This window comes from Mustela erminea, chromosome 1 (assembly GCF_009829155.1).
Source record: "Mustela erminea isolate mMusErm1 chromosome 1, mMusErm1.Pri, whole genome shotgun sequence".
Classification (NCBI taxonomy): Eukaryota; Metazoa; Chordata; class Mammalia; order Carnivora; family Mustelidae; genus Mustela; species Mustela erminea.
Window position 1 is genome coordinate 133,111,733 of NC_045614.1, and position 24,617 is coordinate 133,136,349.

The window sequence follows — 24,617 nt, forward strand, 5'->3', positions numbered from 1 at the left end:
GACTGTTCTTTGGCAAGTCCAGTCTCTGTGACAGCTTTGCATCTTTTAAAGGAGAAGAATAACAATACCTTCATTACAGAAAGCATGTCAGGATTAGAAGAATTGATACATGCAAAGAATTTAGATCTGCCTACAGGTAGCATCCTAACAATGATAACTATTATTTTCATTCGTTAATCAGAGAAAAATAGACACTGCTGCCATTTTTGTATTTCTAATTGCATGCAGTGTTACACAAACAATATTTTCTTTAAAAAAGAAAAGATTATATTCATTATTTTGACAGAGAAAGAGCAAGAGAGACCAAGATGGAGGAGCTGCAGGGGCAGAGAAGACTCCCCCCTGCCGAGCAGGGAGTCCAGTGTTGGAATCGATCCCAGAACCCTAGGATCATGACCTAGTGGAAGGCAGATGCTTAACCAACTGAGCAACCTAGGTGTCCCTACACAAATGATATTTTCAACATTAGAAAGTAAATATAATATTAAACTCTCAAGGAAAAAAAAAATGTTCTTCCAGGTAACATCTCCATCTATAGTGCAACACCCTGTCAAATTCCCATTTAAATATTATATAGCTTTGGCTAACATTGAATTGGCTAATACTAAGATGTGTTATTTTTACTGAAAAACTGTATAATGATAATTTTTGCACTTTATCTTGGCTATGAAATCCATTCATTTGTTGAATCAAAATCTCTATATTGAATATTCACTATGTTTCAGAAATTATTCTGTGCTCTCTGGATATAAACATGCCTAAGTGGCCTTTGCTTGATGTGAGTCATTATCTAGCAAAGGGAAGATAATAAAGCTAAATATAATAAAACATAATAAGTGTTCTTCTTGTGTTATGACCAAAGTAATACCAAAATGTGGAATAAGGGAAATTTAAGCCTACAATAGAGGAGAAGGGAAGCAGTACAATGTGGACAAATCATCACAGATGCAAGGGCTTTCAAGGCTAAGGGAAAAAGTAAAAGTGAATACAAAATAAAGGTACACGTAATGACAAGAAATATAAGTAAGAAAGTAAATAGAGAGTAAAATGTCTGGGATAGTATGAAAAAGAGTTTCACCATTATTTCTAGATGAAAGAAAATTTTAAAAAGACCACCAAAGAAATAGATTATATGGTTAAAAGCAAATGCTGTTAATTACAGTAATACCTATGTTCTAATTATTTTAACATAACTATGTTTTGAAATGTGTTATTTACATGATTAAAATGAATTAAACTTGTACTGCAAAATGTAATACATATACAAAAACATCTATTCAGTAACATAGCTTCCTTAGTTCTCAGGGAGTCTGAACTATGGATGCCCTAAGAATTTGGCAATGAATAAGAGTAAAGGTTGGGGACTTACCTTTGTTCTGAAAATTACAATGTCACAACTATAATACCACCTCACCTTTTAATCCAGAGCTCTATCTTGTTTCAGTTTAATATCCATTCTTAAGATGACTAGTAAACATTACTTGTGTTCACAGAAAAGATACATTTAAAGATAGCTAAAATAAAATATTCTCCAAAATTTCATTTCAAAGCCATTATTCATGTAGCATAGTGTGGTTCTGTAGCTTTGACCTTGCACAGTGTCAAGATCTAGGTTAAGACTGCTTCTGAGATGGGAGTTATGATCCATGAATGCCTCCAAAGTTCATATTTCCATGTGGTACAGCTGGTTAAGAGATACATTAGAATTCACTATGCTATTTTTGCAACATTTCTGTAAGTTTACAGTTAGCTCAAAATAAAAAGTTTTGAAATTTAAGGAAAATGGAAACACTTATGTAAATATTACTTCCATTTTTCCTCAAAGCCAAAATAGACTCATTTTTTGGAAGTTTTAAGAATATGTTTCCAACAAATATTTAGGGACTAGATAAAAAAAATGTAATGACAACAATAATAAATAAATAAAGTCTAAGATGAAAGCATAGAAAGCCCTGACATCACCAACTTCTATAGACACACCAATTCTTTCTGAAAAAGAATTAAGGACTAATTGCATAGCTCCTGCATAACAATGTATCGTGGAACCACATATAGAATGACAAGAGAAATGGAGACATAGTAACAACATGAAAAACACCCCCCCCCCATACTGCAAAACACAGTAAGGGGAAAGATAGCTTTGAGGGCCATAGGACACACCCTGGGACACAGAAAAAAAATAATAATAACTTAAAGAGTAACTAGGCTATAAGAGAAGGAGACCTATTTACTAACACTGAAGAATTTGCCAAACGGTGGGGGAACTGTTAGAACTCTCACTGGAATGAGAGGTGCAGGTGAGTGCTATTGCTTGCATTCCCCCACCGCCTTCATAGTACAGATGGGAGCAGGATCTGGGTACTCTAGCTGACCCAGTGCTTCAGTGAGTCCCAGATCCCCAAACCATAGTAGCTCTATCACTTCCTCTAAGGCATCCCCTCCTCCATTGATAGCAGTTAAGCTCCCCTCATTCCATCACGGTGGTCCCAAGCAATAAACACCAAGATACTCCCAAGTATTTCACCAAGGTGACACAGGTACAAAGCACCCAAGGACACCTTCATTCTGGACCTGCTAAATATCCCAACAGAGTGTCCCCTGCATAGAGTGTCTCGAGTCACCAGCCCATACATATCAACTTTAGTTCCAGCCACCCACCAGGATGGCCCTGGCAACATCTGGCTTATATCTACTCTGGCTCCAGCTGTCCCACTAGGGCAGCCCTGATAAAGATTTGCTCCAGAACCCAAAGGCTGTGACTGCTACAGCTTTAGCCAGCCAGTCAGAGCCACTAGGTATATGCACTCTACACTGGGGACTTTCCTAAATAAGTGCCTTCCTTTAAGACTTGTGAAAGTAGGGGCGTCTGGGTGGCTCAGTGGGTTAAGCCACTGCCTTTGGCTCAGGTCATGATCTCGGGGTCCTGGAATCGAGTCCCCCATCGGGCTCTCTGCTCAGCAGGGAGCCTTCTTCCTCCTCTCTCTCTCTGCCTGCCTCTCTGCCTATTTGTGATCTCTCTCTGTCAAATAAATAATAAAATCTTAAAAAAAAAAAAGACTTGTGAAAGTAGCTGTTTCTCCTAATCCATAGAAACAAAATGGGGAGACAGAAATATGACATAAATGAAAAATCAAACAAGACTTCAGAAAAACAAGATAAGCAATCTACCCGATAAAGAGTTTAAAGTATGTTTACAAGTGTACCTATAAAGCCTTACCAGACTTGAGAGAAGAGTATATGAACTCCATAAGAAAACTTCAACAAAGAGATAATAATTATAAAAAAGAATGAATCAGAGTTGAATAGAAAAACTGAATTGAAAAATACACAAGAGGAAATCAATAGCCTATTAGAAGATGCATAAGAATGGATCTATGATCTGGAAGAAAGGGTAATAGAAAACACCCAAGCTCAACAGCAAAAAGAAAAAAAAGAATAGGTTAAGGGAATTTTAGGACCACAAGCATACTAAAATTTGCATTATAGGGGTCCTAGAAGAAGAGAGAAAGGTACAGAAAACTTGTTTAAAGAAATAATAGATGAAAGCTTCCCTAATCTCAGGTAAAGTACAGGCATTCAGATCCAGGAAGCATAGAGAGCCCCTAACAAGTTGACCTCGCAAAGGGCCAAACTAAAATACATAATAATTAAAATGACAAAGAGTAGTAATGAAGAAAAAATCTTAAAAGCAGTGAGGAAAAAACAACTAGCTATATACCACAGAAAGACCTTAAGGCTATGAGCTGATTTTCAGTAGAAATTTTTCATGCCAGAAAACAGTGGTATGATATACTCAAAGTACTGAAAAGAAAAGCAAACAAAAAACAAACAAAAACTTACGATAAAAACTCTCCTTGGCAAATTTATCATTCAGAATAGCCTGGTGATGGGTATTAAGGAGGGCACAGATTGCATGGAGGACTGGGAGCAATGAATCATGGAACATTACATCAAAAATTAATAATGTACAGTATGGTGATTAACATAACACAAAAAAAATAAAAACAGAATAGAAGGAAAGATAAGTTCCTTTAACATTTTTTATTTGGGAAATTCTACCAACATGAACCAGCTTTACAAGAAATGGTAAAGAGACTTATTTTGTTTCTAAACAGAATAGAAAAGGCTATAACTAGGAGAAATAAAATTATGAAAAGAAAAAGTACAGCAAATATATAATAATAGTAGTGAATCACTTTTAAAGCTAGTATGAAGTTTAAAAGACAAAGGTAGTAGAGTCGATTATATCTATAAAATTAAAGGATTCACAAAACAAAAATATAAAATATGACATTATATACATAAAACATGGAAGGAGGAGTAAAAATGCAATGCTATTAAAATGGATTTGATTTTAAGTACAAATTGAACAATTCAGAAGAAATGGATACATTCAAATTTCTAAGGGGAATCAAGAAGACAGAAAATGTGAAGAGACTGACTACAAGTAATGAAAATTAATTTGTTATAGATAAATTCCCAGCAAACGGAAGTCTAGGGCCAGATAGTTTCACAGGTAAATTCTACCAAACATTAAGGAAAAGTTAATACCTATTCTAAAACTATTCTTTAACCCCACAAAGGAGATATTCTTTCAAATTCATTCTATGAGTCTGGAATTACCCTTATACTAAAAGCAGACAAAGAAACTAAAAAAACAAAAACAAACAAACAAAAAAAAGAAAAGTAAAGAAACTAAAAAACAACATACATATATAGTGACAATATTCCTGGTAAACATCCTCAATAAAATATAAGCAAACCAAACTGAAAATACATCAAAAGAATCTTTCACCATTATCAAGGGGGATTTATTCCAGAGATATAAGGATGGTTTAATATCTTTAAATTAATGTGGTATACTACATTAACAAAACAAAACAAAATCATATAATTGTCTCAATAAATACAAAAAATTGTAAAAATTCAATGTTCATGATAAAAACTCTTGATCAAGTGGCCATAGAATGAAGACACCTCTACATAACAAAGACTATATGGGACAAACCCTCAACTAAGATCATACTGAATGGTGAAAAATGGAAAGATTTTCCTCCAAGATCAGAAATAAGATGAGGATATCCACTTCCCCACTTGTTTTAATAGAGGACTGGAAGTAATCAGAGAGAAAAAGAAAATTCATCCAAACTGATACAATGATACTTTATAGAAAACCCCAAAGAATCCACCAGAAAGCTAGAATACATAAATAAATTCAGTAAAGTTGTAGGATATAAAATATACAGAATTGTGTTGCATCTGTATATACTAATAACAAAGTTGAAGAAAGTAAGAAAACAATTCTATTTACAATTGCATCAAAAGAATAAAATACCTAGGAATAAATTTAACCAAGAATGAAAGACCTGAACTCTGAAAAGTATGACACTGATAAAAAAAAAAAATTACAACACAATTAAATGGGAAGATATAGAATGTTCATGAATTGGAAAAATTTGAATCTCCCTGAGGGCTACTGATGAACATTTTTTCATGTGTCTGATAGCCATTTGTCTTTATTGGAGAAGTGTCTGTTCATATCTTCTGCCCATTTTTTGATATGATTGACTGTTTTGTGTGTGTTGAGTTTGAGGAGTTCATTATAGATCCTGGATATCAACCTTTTGTCTGTACTGTCATTTGCAAATATCTTCTCCCATTCCGTGGGTTGCCTCTTTGTTTTCTTGACTGTTTCCTTTGCTGTGCAGAAGCTTTTGATTTTGATGAAGTCCCAAAAGTTCATCTTCGCTTTTGTTTCCTTTGCCTTTGGAGACATATCTTGAAAGAAGTTGCTGTGGCTGATATCGAAGAGATTACTGCCTATGTTCTCCTCTAGGAGTCTGACGGATTCCTGTCTCACATTGAGGTCTTTTATCCATTTTGAGTTTATCTTTGTGTACGGTGTAAGAGAATGGTCGAGTTTCATTCTTCTACATATAGCTTCCCAGTTTTCCCAGCACCATTTATTGAAGAGACTGTCTTTTTTCCACTGTATATTTTTTCCTATTTTGTCGAAGATTAATTGACAATAGAGTGAGGGTCCATATCTGGGCTCTCTACTCTGTTCCACTGGTCTATGTGTCTGTTTTTATGCCAGTACCATGCTGTCTTGGTGCTCACAGCGCTGTAGTAAAGTTTGAAATCAGGTAACATGATGCCCCCAGTTTTATTTTTGTTTTTCAACATTTCCTTAGCGATTCAGGGTCTCTTCTGATTCCATACAAATTTTAGGATTATTTGCTCCAGCTCCTTGAAGAATACCAGTGGAATTTTGATCTGAATGGCATTAAAAGTATAGATTGCTCTAGGCAGTATAGACATTTTAACAATGCTTATTCTTCTGATCCAAGAGCATGGAATGGTGTTCCATCTTTTTGTGTCTTCAATTTCTTTCATGAGTGTTCTGTAGTTCCTTGAGTACAGATCCTTTACCTCTTTGGTTAGGTTTATTCCCAGGTATCTTATGGTTCTTGGTGCTATAGTAAATGGAATCGATTCTCTAATTTCCCTTTATGTATTTTCATTGTTATTGTATAAGAAAGCCACTGATTTCAGACACATGAGAAAATGTTCATCATCACTAGCCCTCAGGGAGTTTCAAATTAAAACCACATTGAGATATCACCTTACACCAGTTAGAATGGCCAAAATTAACAAGACAGGAAACAACATGTGTTGGAGGGGATGTGGAGAAAGGGCAACACTCTTACATGTTGGTGGGAATGCAAGTTGGTGCAGCCTCTTTGGAAAGCAGTGTGGAGATTCCTCAAGAAATTGAAAATAGAACTTCCCTATGACCCTGCAATTGCACTCCTGGGTATTTACCCCAAAGATACAGATGTCATGAAAAGAAGGGCCATCTCTACCCCAATATTTATAGCAGCAATGGCCACGGTCACCAAACTATGGAAAGAACCAAGATCTCCTTCAATGGACGAATGGATAAGGAAAATATGGTTCATATACACTATGGAGTATTATGCCTCCATCAGATAGGATGAATACCCAAATTTTGTATCAACATGGATGGGATTGGAAGAGATTATGCTGAGTGAATTAAGTCAAGCTGAGAGAGTCAATTATCATATGGTTTTACTTATTTGTGGAGCATAACAAATAGCATGGAGGACAAGGGGTATTAGAGAGGAGAAGAGAGTTGGGGTAAATTGGAAGGGGAGGTGAATCATGAGAGACTATGGACTCTGAAAAACAATCTGAGGGTTTTGAAGGGGCAGGTAGTGGGAGGTCGGAATCCCACGTGGTGGGTATTATAGAGGGCATGGATTTCATGGAGCACTGGGTGTGTTGAAAAAATAATGAATACTGTTATGCTGAAAATAAATAAATTAATTTAAAAAATAAATTGGAAAAAATTATACTGTTAAAATGTCCATTCTTCTCAAAGCAATTTATAGATTCTTTGATAAGGACTAGTGTAATCCTTATCAAAACATTAACTGTACTTTTTGCAGAAGTAGAATAAATAATCCTAAAAGTTATAAAGAACCACAAGACCTCAAATAGTTAAAGCAACTTGAGAATAAAGAAAAAGCTGTAGTAATCAAAACAGTATGGTACTGGCAAAGAAATGACACACAGATCAATAGAATAGAGAGCACAGAAATAAACCCCCACTTACATGGTCACTTAATCTATGACAAAGCAAGCAAGAATATACAATGGGGTAAATACGATCTCTTCAATAAAGGATGATGGGGAAACTGGACAGCAGCATAAGAAAACTAGACCACTCACTCATATCATACACAAAAATAAAATGGTTTAAAAACAGAAATATGAGACCTAAAACCATAAAACTCCTAAAAGAAATCATAAGCAGTAATCTATTTGACAGTGGCCTTAGATGCATTTATCTAGGTCGTCTTTTCAGGCAAGGAAAACAAAAGTAAAAATACACAAATGAGACTATATCAAACTCAAAAACTTTTGTACAGAGAAGGAAACCATCAGTAAAACTGAAAGGCAACCTACTGAATAGGAGAACATATTTGCAAATGATATATCCAAAAAGAGGTTAAGGTCCAAAATATATTTTAAAAAAATGTCTACTACCCAACATCTTAAAAGCATCTGGTAAAATGGGCAGAGGACCTATATAAACTTTTTTTTTTAAAGAAGACATACAGATGGCCAACAGACACGTGAAAACATGTTCCATATTAATAATCAAGGAAATACAAATCAAAACTACAATGAGATATCACCTCACATCTGTCAGAAATGGCTAGTATCAAAAAGACAAAAGATGTTGCTGATAATGTGGAGAAAAAGGAAACCTTGTGCACTGTGATTAGGAATGTATATTCATGCATTCATACTGGGCAACAGTATGGAGGTTTCTCAAAAAAATAAAAATAAAACTACCATATAATCCAGTAATTACAATTCTGGGTATTTACTTCAAGAAATCAAAATCAGAAGGTCAAAAAGATACATGCACCTCTATGTTTATTGCAGCATTATTTACAATAGATAAGATATGGAGGCAACCTAAATGTTCATCAATAGAAAAATGGATAAAGAAGATATTATGTATTTATACAATGAACTGTTACTCAGTCATAAGAAAGAATAAAATCTTGACATTTGTGACAAGTTAGATTAGCCTAGAGGGTGTTATGCTAGGAGAAATATATCAAACAAAGCCAAATACTGTATGATTTCACTTATATGTAAAATTTAAAAAAACAAACACAAAAATACAAAAATTAGACTCACTAATACAGAGAACAAACTGGTTGTTGCCAATGAGAGGTGGGGAAATTGGTGAAAAAGTTAAAGAGGATAAGAGATACAAACTTCCAGTTATCAGACAAATAATTCACAGGAATAAAAAGTACAGAATATAGTAAATAAAACTGTAATAACTTTTTATGGTGACAGATGATAACAGTGATGACTGTGGTGAGCATTTCATAATGTGTATGATTGTGTAATCACTGTTGTATACCTGAAACTAATATAATATTTTATATCAAATATATTCGATGAAAAATAAAACATTTTGCTGCATTGCTTATTTACATTTTATTAAATAATACTGTTATTATTATTTATTTATTATTATAAAGCTATTTTCACAACATAAATCCAATGTTATTAATTATATGAAAATTAAATTATTTAATAAAAAAGTCAAAGAAAAATCTAAATTCACTAATATAGTATAAAAACAAGGTAAAAACCTCTAGGGTATAAAATATTTGTACCTATACACACATATAAAACATATAAATCTACATATATATAGCACATGTTATAAATGAAATACATACAATTTCCCATATCAAATATAGACTTAACATTAAAATTTTAATAAATAATATTACATTGTTATAATTTTAATTTTGGTATATTTTAATATTTAATATTGTTTAGATTTAAATATAATATAAATATGTAATATTTACATATTAAATATAAATATGTAATATTTGATATTGATATGTATCATATAACCAAATATTTGACATGTGACATTATTTTCAAGATTTAAGAATAACACTTGAGTTACTGATTAAAATAAAATCTTAAAATTTCTCCCTGTAGATAACAAAACATGTTATTTAAAAAGTTATCTCAATAATAATACACAACATAAAGACCAAAAGAGTTTGTGTCTCACATATGATGTGATTGCTGAAGTGAAATGATTCCAGAAAGCAATACTTGATACTTGCTAGATATTTTATTCTTTCCTTCAGCAAATCATCTGGCTTATCATCAAATGATATCACTTCTTAAGGAGGCCATTTGATTTGGCTAGTCCCTGGATATTTATATGGTGACACCCACCACTCAGTCAGATACATGTAACCAATTTAAGTAGAGAATGATCAAATCACTGATGATATTTCAACTATAAGTTATCTTGGGAAATGTGTACATTCCTCAGAAATAGAAAAAAGGTTGCTAGATTCTTTTGTAGTGAACACTTCCAATTAGCAAATTGTGCATTGAAATTGATATTTAATAGCTTAGGCACTAATTACCTTATGATTATCTTCAGTTAAGATTGAATAATCAAGAAAATAATTTAAAAAAAAGAAAATAACTTTCTGATAATATTTACAAAGTTACTTCTAGTTTTTCTTTTCTTCTATTAGAGACAAATATTGGAAGTGTTCTCTATTCCAGAAGTTATAAAAAAAATATAAACTGCACAGTCATATACTTCATAGGGATTTTATTATTTTCATTTCTAATCATATATTGTTTTTGACCAAATTTAGACAGTTCTTTTCCTTGTTCTTGAATACCAAGGTGATTAGTTTTTTAATCCCTGAAAAAATATTTTCAGTTACTATTACACTCTTCTGTTTCATATATTCAGAGAATAACAGCAATCATTAAGGCTCAGTTTGATTTGGTTTTCTGTCATAAGTGTCAGGTATAAAAAATACTTTACAGCATAGCAATATAGTGTGTCAATATGATTAAAGTAGCAGTTGTTTTTGCTATAAATGGTATTCTGTAGCAGCTCACCACTTCTGCAAATGACTTCTACTCCACTAAAGTAATAAAAAGAATAATCATGAGGTGGAAAATTTACATCTCATAAGAAAAAAAGGTAAATTCTAAATTAATTTAGTGTTGAAACATTCTATTTTATTTTTCCATTAAAAATGTTTTTGCTGTAACAGAGGTTGCTATCTAAGAGATTAGTATTCAAAAAGTGCTTCTGTGCTTACTTAGCTGTCTCAGCACTTTGGCGCTAAAGTTAAAAATAAGAAGTAATAAAAACCAAATGAGATTGTTCCATAGGTGCAGCTGGTCACTATTACAGAACTATAGTATGTATAAACAGTATTGTTCACAATGTATTTCTGGCTCTGGACATTATTTTTACAAGTATTCCCACTCCTCAATATCTGATGATTTGCTGATCTGTAAATCAGTCGGGTTTATTATTATAGATATCAGTGTTAGAAAAGTTCCCATGTTATTGAAAGGGTCCTAGACAGATTGAAATTGAGTTGATCTAGACAAAAGATAAGTAAAAACAAACAAACAAACAAACAAACAAAAACAGATCATGAGGTTTAGAATCTTTGATTACTTGATGATGTTTTATTTCTGCAATGCATAAAATTGTATGTACAGTGCTGATTCCACCTACACTGAGACAAGAATTGCATTAAATTGGAAGTCATTCCTTCTGAAATTATTTTTAACCTTAGGTTAACAGTTTCATACACTCCACTTGCTGGAGGATATATCTTAGTTGCCTGATTAGATTACATTTCCTAGATACACCTTGGAAGTCACAGAACAATTAACCCTCCATTGTTTAAATTATTTTGTAGAATAATGGACTATAAATAACTGTAGCTATTCTTATTTTATATGCCATAAAAGAAAACTTGCAAACCCCAAGCATATTTCCTGCATATAAACTCAAAACAAAATTGATCTATGTAAGATTTCCTCAAAGGTTTTGTATGGAATTGTATTTAAAAATGAAAATGGGATAGGAGATATATCAGACATTATAGAATAATGAACTGAAGATACTTTAGGAACACTAATATACATCTTGGAGTTACATAATTGATGACAGATTAGATAGATAGATAGATGATGGGTAGATAGATGGATGATAGGTAGATAGAAGACAGACTAGCTAGGAACCTTGAAACCCAAGAGAAGACAGGGTGGTTAGTTCTTAGCTTTTGTTTTTGCCATATGATTCCCATCCTTGGTACTGAAGAAGCCAGAAATCAGAAAATAACTTTAAAATTCCTGCTGCCTTTTTCTAAAGGGCAAAGAAATGGACAGCCTCAGACAGCAGAAAACTTTTAGAAAACTGTTACACTGAAGACAAACAGCACAGTAGAAAGGCTAGCTTTCCACCCCTTACAAAGCTATAATGTAGAGCCCACTCTACCCCCACCGAGGCTCCCAGATATGGTGTGTGTGTGAAGTGTGAACCAAAGAGAAAGGAAAGATATTGAAAGCAGTGAGAGGAAAACAAAACCTCATCAATAAAGGAAAAACAATTCAAATGAAAGTGAATTTCTCATTAAAAAGCACGGAGACCAGAAGGAAGTGATACATCGTTGTTCAAACCCATAAGGAAAAGAACTGGCAACCCAGAGTCTTATATCAAGTTAAAATATTCTTCAGGAATGGAGGAGGAAATCAAGATATTTTCGTACAAAGAAACTATGAGAATTTGCTGTCAGCAAACTCACCCACAGAGAATGGTTAAGAAGGAAACTTGAAATACTAGGACAGAATAAAGAATAATGGGAAAAAGTAAAAGTAAATCCAATAGATTTTCCTTCTTTTGAGTTTTCTAAATTTTGTTTCATAGTTGAATAAAAAATTATAGCAATGTCTGTCATGGTTCTAAACATATGTGGAAGAAATATTGACAGTTATAAATAAGGAAGAGTGAAGTCATAAAAAGAGACATAAGGCTTCTACACTTCACTAAAGCTCTAAAATAATAGCAGCAATCAATTCTAATACAACAGAATGTTATACATACATTGTGTCTGATATAATATAATACTTAAAGCAATCCCTAGGAAAACCATAAAAACAGAATTCTACAAAGTAATAAAGGAACCCACAGGAAAGCAGGGAAAGGAACACAGAGAGACCAAATATCCACAATGGAGAAAAATAATTAAAAAAAAAAATTAAGTGGCATGCAGGCATACCTCATTTTATTGTGTTTCACAGATACTGCATTTTTTAATAAATTGAAGGTTGGCAGCAATCCTGTGTTGAGCAAGTCTATGAATACCATTTATCCAAAAGAATTTGCTCACTTTGTGTCTCTATGTCATTTTTTGGTAATTCTCACAATAGTTTAAACTTTTTCATTATTATAGTTGTTATGGTGATCTGTGATCAGTCATCTTTGATATCGATATTGTAATTTTGGAGGACGCCACAAACTGTGCCCATATAAGATGGTGAATTTAGTAAATGTATGTGTTCTGATTGCCCCACGGTTCACCCATCTCTCTCTCTCTCTCTCCTCTGGTCTCTGTTTCCTCAGACATAACAATATTGATATTAAGCCAATTAAAATGACCCTATAATGGCCTCAAGTGAAAGGAAAAGTCAGATGTATCTTACTTTAAATCAAAAGCTAAAAATGATGGCTAGTGATGATGAACATTTTTTCATGTGTCTGATAGCCATTTGTATGTCTTTATTGGAGAAGTGTCTGTCCATATCTTCTGCCCATTTTTTGATATGATTGCCTGTTTTGTGTGTGTTGAGTTTGAGGAGTTCATTATAGATCCTGGATATCAACCTTTTGTCTGTACTGTCATTTGCAAATATCTTCTCCCATTCCGTGGGTTGCCTCTTTGTTTTCTTGACTGTTTCCTTTGCTGTGCAGAAGCTTTTGATTTTGATGAAGTCCCAAAAGTTCATCTTCGCTTTTGTTTCCTTTGCCTTTGGAGACATATCTTGAAAGAAGTTGCTGTGGCTGATATCGAAGAGATTACTGCCTATGTTCTCCTCTAGGAGTCTGATGGATTCCTGTCTCACATTGAGGTCTTTTATCCATTTTGAGTTTATCTTTGTGTACGGTGTAAGAGAATGGTCGAGTTTCATTCTTCTACATATAGCTTCCCAGTTTTCCCAGCACCATTTATTGAAGAGACTGTCTTTCTTCCACTGTATATTTTTTCCTGTTTTGTCGAAGATTAATTGACCATAGAGTGAGGGTCCATATCTGGGCTCTCTACTCTGTTCCACTGGTCTATGTGTCTGTTTTTACGCCAGTACCATGCTGTCTTGGTGCTCACAGCATTGTAGTAAAGTTTGAAATCAGGTAACATGATGCCCCCAGTTTTATTTTTGTTTTTCAACATTTCCTTAGCGATTCAGGGTCTCTTCTGATTCCATACAAATTTTACGATTATTTGCTCTAGCTCCTTGAAGAATACCGGTGGAATTTTGATTGGAATGGCATTAAAAGTATAGATTGCTCTAGGCAGTATAGACATTTTAACAATGCTTATTCTTCTGATCCAAGAGCATGGAATAGTGTTCCATCTTTTTGTGTCTTCTTCAGTTTCTTTCATGAGTGTTCTGTAGTTCCTTGAGTACAGATCCTTTACCTCTTTGGTTAGGTTTATTCCCAGGTATCTTATTGTTCTTGGTGCTATAGTAAATGGAATTGATTCTCTAATTTCCCTTTCTGTATTTTCATTGTTAGCTAAAAATGATTAAGCTTAGTGAGACAGGCTTGTCAAAAGCTGAGATAGGCTGAAAGCTAGCTAGGTCCATGTACCAAATGGCCAAGTTGTGAATGAAAAGAAAACATTCTTAAAGGAAATCAAAAGTGCTACTTTAAACATACAAATGGTAAGAAAGCAAAACAGCCTATTGCTGACATGGATAGTTTGAGTGGTCTGGGCAGAAGATCAAAACAGTCACAAAATTTCCTTAAAGCCAAAGCCTAATCCAGGGCTAGACCTTAACTCTCTTTAATTCTATGAAGGCTGAGAGAAGTGAGGAAGTTGCATAAGAAAAGGTGGAAACTAGCAGAAGTTAGGTCATGAAGTATAAGGAAAGAAGTCATCTTCAAAACACATAAGTTCATGGTGAAACAAGTGCTGATATAGAAGTTGCTACAAATTATCCAGAAGACGTAAATATAATTAATGAAGGTGACCACACTAAAACAACAGGTTTTCAATGTAAGTGAGAAAAGCCTTCTCTTGGAAGATGATGACTTCTAGGACTTTCTTAGCTAGAGAGAAGTCAATACCTCACTTCAAATCTTCAAAGAACAGGCTTATTCTTGTTAGGAGCTCTTGCAGCTCATGACTTAAGTTGAAACCAATGCTCCATTCTAAAAATCCTATGGCTTCCTCCCATCTGGGGCTCTTAAGAATTATGCTAAATTTACCCTGCCTATTCTCTAGAAGTGTAATAACAAAACCTAGATTAAAGCACATCTGTTTACAACATGGTTTACTAAATATTTTAAGCCAACCATTGAGAACTGTTGCTCAGAAAGAAAAATTCCTTTCAAAAATATGACTGCTCACTGACAATATACTTGGCCATCCAAGAGCTCTGATGGAGAAGTACAATTAGATTAATGTTATTTTCATACTTAATAACAAAATATCTATTTTCAGCCCATGGATCAAAAAGTAATTTTAAATTTCAAATCTTATTGTGGAAGAAATACAGTTGTCTCCATCAATAATGTTTCCACTGAAGGATTTGGGAAAAGAACATTGAAAATATTTTGGGGTGGATTCCTAGAATTGGGCAAAAAATCAACATGGACAGGAATTTGGAAAACTTTGATTACAAACCTTATGGATGAATTTGAGGGCTTCAAGTCATCAGTGGAGGAAATAACTGCAGAAGTGGTAGCAATAGCAAGAAAACTAGGAATGGAGCCTTAAGGTATGAATGAATTGGTTAATTTCATAATAAAACTTTAATGGATGAATAGTTACTCCTTATGGGTGAACAAAAAAGTGGCTTCTTGAGATGGACTCTACTCCCAGTAAAGATGTTGTGAAGATTTTTTAAAAATATTTTATTTATTTGAGAGAGAGAAAAAACACAAGTGGGAGAGGGGTAGAGGGACAAGCAGATTCCCTGCTAAGCAGGGACTCTTGGTGGGGCTGGATCGCAGGATCCTGAGATCATGACCTGATCTGAAGTCAGACACTTAACTGACAGACACCCAGGTGCCCCATGCTGTGAAGATTTTTGAAACAATAAAAAATTAGAATATTATATAAACTTAATTGTTAAAGCAATAGCAGTGTTCAAGATGATTGACTCCAATTTTGAAAGAATTCTGTTATGGGTAAAATGCTGTCAAACAGCATTGCCTGCTACAGAGAACTTGTTCATGAAAAGAAGTTAATAGCTGGGCAAACTCCATCATTGTTTTAAGAAACTGCTACAGCCATTTTAACTTTCAGTAATTACCACCTTGATGAGTCAGTAGCCATCACATGGAAGCAATACCCTCCACCAGCAAAAAGATTATGATTTACTGAAAACTCAGATGATGGTTCATATTTTTAAATTTAAAATATTTTAAGTTAAGATAAGCACACTTTTAGACATAATGCTATTACACACTTATTAGACTAGTAGAGTGTAAACATAACTTTTATACACATTGGAAAACCAAAAATATCCTTTGACTCTTTATTACAGCTTTAACTTTATTGGTTATGGAATTGAATCTGTAATATCTCCAAAGTATGCTTGTGCTTAAAGTCTACTATAAATTAGACTAAATGTAAATAGTCTAAATACACCAATTAAAAGAAGAAGTGAGATTAGCAGAATGGATTTAAAAACATGACCCACTATGTACTGTTTACAAGGAATCACTTCAAATATAACAAGATAGGTTGAAAGTAAAAGGATAGAAAAAGACACATCATGCAAACATTAATAACAAGAAAGCAAAATACCTATGCTGATATGCCCTTGGAACAAAATACCCAATCCAAAGAGTAACTTTATATAATGAGGAATGGGTCAGTCCATCAGGAATACATTACTGTCCTAAATGGGCATAACTCAAACAACTAAGCTGCAAAATATAAGAAAAAAAATAGGAAAATACCTAATTAAGGTAGATATATACCTCAGTTTGGAATGGGAATTTCTATAACTATAATACTATGCCATTCCTGTCATGATATTTTAAAAACAAATGACATGTTTTCTAGTTTACAGACCCATAGATAAAGAGGAATTTTGCCCAAAGATGGATCATATCCAGAGTTTCACCCATACCTAACTTGAATTGCTCAGATGATCAAGGAGAAGGAGATTTAATACAACCAGTAGATAAAGAAATATGAAGATGAAACTGAAAGAGGTTTGTAGATAGCCTTAAAAATGGGGTGTAGTGCCCAGAAGCCAAGGAATTCCTGCAACCACCAGAAGCTGAAGGAGGCAAGCAATAGATTATTCCCAACAGCCCCAATAAGGAGTGTGACCCTGCTAATACATTGATATGAGTCCAGTGATATTGCAGGCTTCTGCTCCGTAAAACTATAAGAGAATAAGTTTCTGATGTTTAAGCCATCAAGTTTGTAGTTATTTGTTACAGAAGCCATAGGGAACTAATACAGATACCATCAACCAAGAGAATTTAATCTACATTTATAGAACACCTCACCATATAACAGAATAAGATTTCTTGCATGTTCCCATGGAACGTGCACAAAGATGGATCATATCCTAAAACAAACCTCAAAAAATTTAGAAGAATTTAAACCATACAGAATATGTTCATCATCTACAATGGCACTGAACTAGAAATCAACAACACAATGATAATAGAGAAACCTCTCAATACCTAGAAACTAAACAACAAATGAATCAAAAAAAGAAGACTAATAGGATATCAAAAGTGCATTGAAATAAATGTAAAAAAATACAAAACATCAAAATTTATTAGATAAAACTCAAAGAGTGTTGAGAAAGAAAATTATGGCACTAAAATGCATACATCCATACAGAGAATGAGTTTCAAATTAATAATCTAAGGTCTCACCTCAAGAACCTAGAAAAAAGAAAAGCCAAAGAAACTCAAAACAAGCAAAAAGGAGGAAAAATAAAGAGTGGAAATCAGTGAAGTTGAAAAAGGAAAAACAATTAATAAAATGAAGAGTGGCATGTTTTGAAAAGATCAGTATAGTAGGCAAATATTTAGGAAATTTACAAAAAAGTCAGAAGACAATTTAGCAATATCGGGAATGATACAGGGTGACAGTATTACAGATTCTGTAGACATCAAAATAATATTAAAAGAGTAATATGAACAACTCTACACACATAAATTATACAACTTAGATGAAATCGACCAAGTCTTCAAAAAGTACCAACTACCACAAATCTACCAAAGTGATATAGATAATTTGAATGACCTTGTACCTACCAAAGAACACAAATTTGTACTTAGCAAAACTTAAAAAAAAAAAAAAAGGAAGAAAAAAAGAAAGACAGAAAGGAAAGAAAGGGAAGAAAAAAGAAAATCCCAGGCCGAGATGGCTTCACTAAAGAATTCTGCCAGATCATTAAAAAATTAAGATCAATACTACACAGTCTCCTCTAGAAAATGCAAGAGAAAGAGACACTTCCCAAATCATTTCATGAAGTAGTATTGTTGTGATACCAAAATAAGTCAAGCACAGTATGAAAAAGAAAATCACATATTAATACCTTTAATTTAAATAAAAAGATCCTTGCAAAGTATTGGCAATTAGAATTCAACTACCTATTTATCTATCTATATCTATGTGTTTATCTCTCTATTGATCTAGCTACAGAATTATACAGCATGAAATAATGTGTACAAGACTAGTTTTATATTTCAAAAAATGTATTCATTTATATTAACAGGTTATAGAAGAAAAATTAGATAATCTTATTAGATGTTGATATAGATTATCAATTTATGAAGAAAAGGTATTTGACAAAATTCAACACTGATCTAAGATAAACATCCTAGAAATATAGGAAAAGAGGAAAGCTTCCTCTGTTAAAGAATATTTACTAAAAGTCTATAACTAACTTATTTAAGAGTGGAAAAAGGAATACTTTTTCCTGAGATTGAGAACTAGGCAAAGAAATCTGCTCTCACCACTTTTATTTAATATAGTGCTCGAATTCTAGGCAGTACAATGAAGCAAGAAGAAATGAAACAGTCTCTATTTGTGGATGGCATGATTATTTACATAGAAAATAAAAGTGAATTTACCAAAACCCCGAGGACCTAGTAAGAGTCATGTAAGTTTGCAGCATACAAGATGGCATATAAAATTCAACTGCATTCCTATATACCAGCAGTAAACACATAGATACTGGAATTAAAAGTGTGCCATTTATAATTGCTAAGAAAAATAAGAGAATTTTGTGTAAGTCATGTATAGAATTTGAATGTTGAAAACAACAAAATATTGATAAATAATCAAAATATTTAAATAAATGGTGAGAAATACTGTATTCATGGATTAGAAGACTTATCATAGTAAAGATGTCAATTCTTTCCCAAATTGATATACATGATTAATATAATTCCTATAAAATTCCCAGCAAGAAATTTTGGATATAGAAAATATTTTTCCAAACTTATATGGAAAGGCAGAAGAAATAGCATAGTTAACAATATTTAAAAAGCCAAATTGACTGGGAGAATCATTCTATTCATTTTAAGTCTTACTATATAGCTACAATAACCAAATCTGTGTGGGTTTTCAGAGGAATAGACAGCTATCTCAAGAGTAGAATACAGAATCCAGAAACAGACCCATACAAATATGTCCATTTTTTAAAAAATTATGTCTTGTTAGTCACCATAGAGTACATCATTAGATTTTGGTGTAGTGTTCCATGATTCATTGTTTAAGTATGCCCAAATTTGACAAAGTTGCAAAAACCAATTCAATACAGGAAAGATGTTTTTTCAATGAGTGATTATAGAGCAGGAGGACATCCACATCTAAGTCAGTGTCTCTCCCCTAAATTTTTTGCCTAAGTCTCACATATTATAAAAATATTAAATCAAAATAAATCATGGATATAAATGTAAAATATAAAGTTGTAAAACTTAAAAAAAAACATCTCCACAATTTTGTCTGCCCAAAGTATTCTTATCTGTGATACTATCCATAAAAGGAAAGATTGATAAATTGGACTTCATCAAAATGAAGAACTTTCCTCCACAAAAGACCTTATTAAAAAAATTTGAAAAGATAAGCTACAGTCTGGGAGAAAATATTTGCAAACTTTTAAAACATGTTGACTAAATAATAATATTAATAATCCAGAGGGGCAAGATAGCAGAGAAGTAGGAGAACCTATTTCAACCCATTCCCTGAATTGAACTGGATATTTACCAGAGCTCTCTGAACACCCATGAAATCAGTCTGAGATGTAAGATTATACATTTCTGAATCTCTATGGGGGCAGAGGATCATCAGTGGAAAGGTACAGAGGAGAATAAACAGAAGGGGGAGGGAGCCACCAGAAGTGAGCCACTGGAAGGTAATACACCAGTGCAAAAATGCCCTGTGTTTGGGGACCAACAATAGCTAGGACACCAGTGACTGAAAGACAGGAAGGGACTGATAACAGCATCCAAACAGAACAAATGGACTTAAGGGACAATTATTGGGACCAGGTGGCTGTAAGTGTGGACCTAATCCCACAGTCCCAGAATGGCCACAGCTGGTGCCCACCTGCACCTGAGACAGCTTGGCACAGGCTGGAGTCAATAGTCCCTGCAGCTGGTGGCTGCCGAAGCCACCACATCTGTCTTCATTGCCTCTACTGCTATGGTGGTTGAGTGCACCCAGCATGGGCTTGAGTCAGTGGTCCCAGGAACAGCAGCTGCCAGGACTGGGCTCAACTCAAACAGTGTTGCTGGTAGTTTTGGTATTATAGGGTACAGAGACAAGTGGGGGGTGGGGGCTCAGACAACCACTGAGATAGTGGCTGGGGGTGTACACTGCCTATGAGAGGCTGAGGTGTTCAACAGAATTTGCAGAGGGAAAGTGTGTGTTCTGGACCATTAAGAGGGGAACAGACTGTGGCTTCTTTCTGAAGCGGAGGTCTGGGTGTAGTCAGCTTACTTTGCTCTGACCTCCAAAAAGGCACAAAAAGCTGCCAGAGAACAATAACCTCCAGAGAACAAAAGCCCCAAATACTGGTTTCCACAGAGCCTAGACCATTGATAGCAGGCAGGTTAACTGCCCAAGCAGGATTGACTGAAAAACAATGGGGCAGGCTCCTCCCCCAAAAGACAAGCTGAATGAACAAGAGGACAACAACCACAGCATCCCCATAAAACTTTAAAACCCCAACATCAGGGGAAAACAATATCTTAAACTAGAAGTATTGCCTCACAGGCTGCATATTTCTTAGATACAACTTTTCTCTCTCTCTTTTTAATTCATTCTCATGATTCTTCTTTTATTTTTTTAACCTACTTATCATTTCATCTAGATGTTTAAGACAACATATTCCACAGTACTTCTTTAACTTGAACTTTTTTCATAAATATACTTTGTTTAATATATAAATAGATATATAGATATATCTACATCTATATATAGAAGCTTCAAGATAGCACTTTTTCCCTATTCAATACTGTGTCTATATACATACCAGTTTTAAGTTCCCTGTATCACTGGAAAGTTGAGTCCTCTAACAAAGCTAACAAGATACAGCCAGGAAGAACTGAAATATCCTTCCTTGTCCACATCAAGGGATTACAACCACCCTCCTGTCACCCTCTCTTTTTATGTTTTAATTTATTTTTTCTTTCTTCCTTTTTTTTTTTTTGTCTTTATGTTTATTTTTGTTTTTGTACTTTATAAATCTTATTCTTGGGGGGGGATTGGGTTTCTCATTCTTTTTTGTTGGTCTTTTTGATTGTTCATTTTTGTTTTTGTACTTTATAAATCTTATTCTTGGGGCTCATTTTAGCTGTCCCCACCCCCCCTTTTTTTTTTCTTTTTGGTGGTGACTTCTGATATTTCTCTGAAAGTTTCTAGGGTGCACCTTACCTGGAATGGGATTTTCAGCTATATATCCCCTCAATCACCTCTCACCAAAATGACAAGGAGGAGAAACACCCAATACGGGAAAAATTTAGAATATGTGATCTCTGTCACAGATCTATTGGATATGAACATTAGTCAGATGTCAGAAATAGAATTCAGGGTAACTTATGCAGACAATGGCACAGTTGGAGAAAACCACTAAAGGCAACATAGAATCTCTAAGGCAGAAATGAGAGCTGATCTAGCAGATATTAAAAATGTTATCAATATCCAATCTAATCTAAATACCATAATAGCTAGGGTAAATAAGGCAGAAGATCAATTTAGTGATCTAGAAGACAAAATGATAGAAAAGAAAGATCAGGAGGAGCTTAGAATCCATGAAAACAGAATTAGAGAAATAAATGACACCATGAAACATTCCAATGCCAGAATTATTGGGATACTTGCAGGGGTGAAGAGAGAGAGAGGAGTGGAAGATATAGTTGAGCAAATCCTAGCTAAGAATTTCCATAATATAGGGAATAGAACAAGTGGTCAGCAGAGGCAGATAGCCAGAGGGGAAACCCCCCCAAGATCAACAAGTGATGAGGCATGTGATTGTGAAAGTCATGAAAGTCATGAATCATAATTTCAGAATCATAAATTCTCTGAATCATAAATTCAGAGAAAATGTCTTAGGGGGAGCTGGGGGCGGATTTTCCTTATATACAGAGGAAGGAACATCAGAATAATGTCTGACCTATCCACAGAAACCTGGCAAGCCAGAAAGGACTAGAGAGACATATTCAGGGCACTAAATCAGAAAAATGTGCAGCCAAGAATACTTTATCTGGCAAGAGTGACATTCAGAATGAAGAGATAAAGAGCTTCCAAGACCAGAAAAGACTAAAAGATTATGTGACAACCAAGATGGCATAACAAGAAATATTTGGGAGGGGAGTTCTATAAAAGAAGAAAGACTCCAAGAGTGATATAGGATGGAAATTTAAAGAGACAATCTATAGAAACAAGGTCCTCGAGGCAACATGATGAGAATAAAAACATATCTCTCAATAAACACTTTAAATGTGAATGACCTAATTGCTCCCATAAAATGGCACAGAACTGCAGACTGGATAAAAAGACAGGACCCATCCATATGCTCTCTACAAGAGATGTGTTTTGAACCTAAAGATACATTCAGCCTGAAAGTGAAGGGATGGAGAACCATCTTTCATGCCAACAGGCCACAAAAGAAAGCTGGTATAGTGATTCTCATATGAGACAAATTAAATTTTAAGTGAAAGACTATACTCAGAGAAACAGAAGGACTCTATATCATTCTTAGTTTCTATCCAACAAGAAAACCTAAAATTTGTAAATATTCATGCACCCAACATGGGAACAGCCAATTTCATAAGCTGTTAATAAAAATAGATATATATTGATAAGAATACATTAATTGTAGGGGATCTAAACATGCCACTTTCAGCAACAGGTCATCTAAGCAGAAAAACAACAAAGAAACGAGAGCTTTGAATGACACATTGGACCAGATGGACCTCATAGATATATACAGAATATTCCACCCTAAAGCAACAGAATACTCATTCTTCTCAAGTACACATGGAATTTTCTCCAGAATAGACTATGTACTGAGTCACAAATCAGCAACTGAAACCAAAATATTGAGATTTTTCCCCTGCATATTCTCAGACCACTATGCTTTAAAACTGGAACTCAACCGCAAGAAAAACTATGGAAGACATTCAAACACTGGGAAGCTAAAGACCATCCTGCTCAAGAATGTTTGGATCTACCAGAAAATCAAAGAAGAACTTAAAGAATTCATGGACACCAATGAGAATGAAGACACCTCAGTCTAAAACCTATATGATATGGCAAAGTCTGTCCTAAGGGGAAATACATAGCCATCCAAGACACACTAAAAAAAAAAAAAAAAAAAAAATCCTGAATACACACAAACTCTCTTTACATCTTAAATAACTGGAGAATCAATAATAAATTAGGCTCAACCCACATAGGAGAAGGGAAATAATTAAGATCAGTGCAGAAATCAAGGAGTTAGAAACTAGAGATACAGTAGAACACATCAATGAAACTAGAAGCTTGTTCCTTGAAAGAATTAATAAGATCAATAAATCACTGGCCAGACTAATAAAAAAAATAAAAATAAAAGAGAGAGTTGGGTGCCTGGGTGGCTCAGTGGGTTAAAGCCTCTGCCTTTGGCTCAGGTCATTATCCCAAGGTCTTGGGATCAAGCCCATGTCCGGGTCTCTGCTCAGCAGGGAGCCTGCTTCCCCCCCTCTCTCTGCCTGCCTCTCTGCCTACTTGCAATCTCTGTCAAATAAATTAAAAAAAAAAAACAATTATGAGAGAGACAGAGAGAAAGTGCCCAAAATAGTAAAATTATGAATGAAAGGGGAGAGATCATGATAAAAATCATCATAAATTATTATAAACTGCTATATGTCAATAAGTTAAGCAACCTAGAAGAAATGGATGCATTCTTGGAAACATACAAACTTCCAAGACTGAAACAGGAAGAAACTGACAACCGGAATAGACCAATAACTGTTAATGAGAAGCAGTGATCAAGAACCTCCCAAAAAATAAGAGTCTAAGGCCTGGTGGATTCCCTGTGGCATTGCTACCAAACATTCAACAAAGAATTAATACATATTCTCCTGAAACTATTTCTAAAAAACAGAAACAGAAGGAAACCTTCAAGACTCTTTCTATAAAGCCAGCATTACTTTGATCCCCAAACCAGGCAAAGAACCCATCAAAAGGGAAAATTTTAGACAATTATCCCTAATGAATACAGATACCAAGATTCTCAACAAGATCCTAGCTAATAGGATCCAACAGTACATTAAAAAGCTTATCCACCATGACCAGGCAGGATTTATCCCTGGGATTCAAGTGTAGTTCAACATTAAAAAAATCAATCAATGTGATAGAACAAATCAATAAGAGAAGAGAGATGAACCACATGGTCCTCTCAATTGATGCTGAAAAAGCATTTCACAAGATAACAGCATCCATTCCTGATTAAAA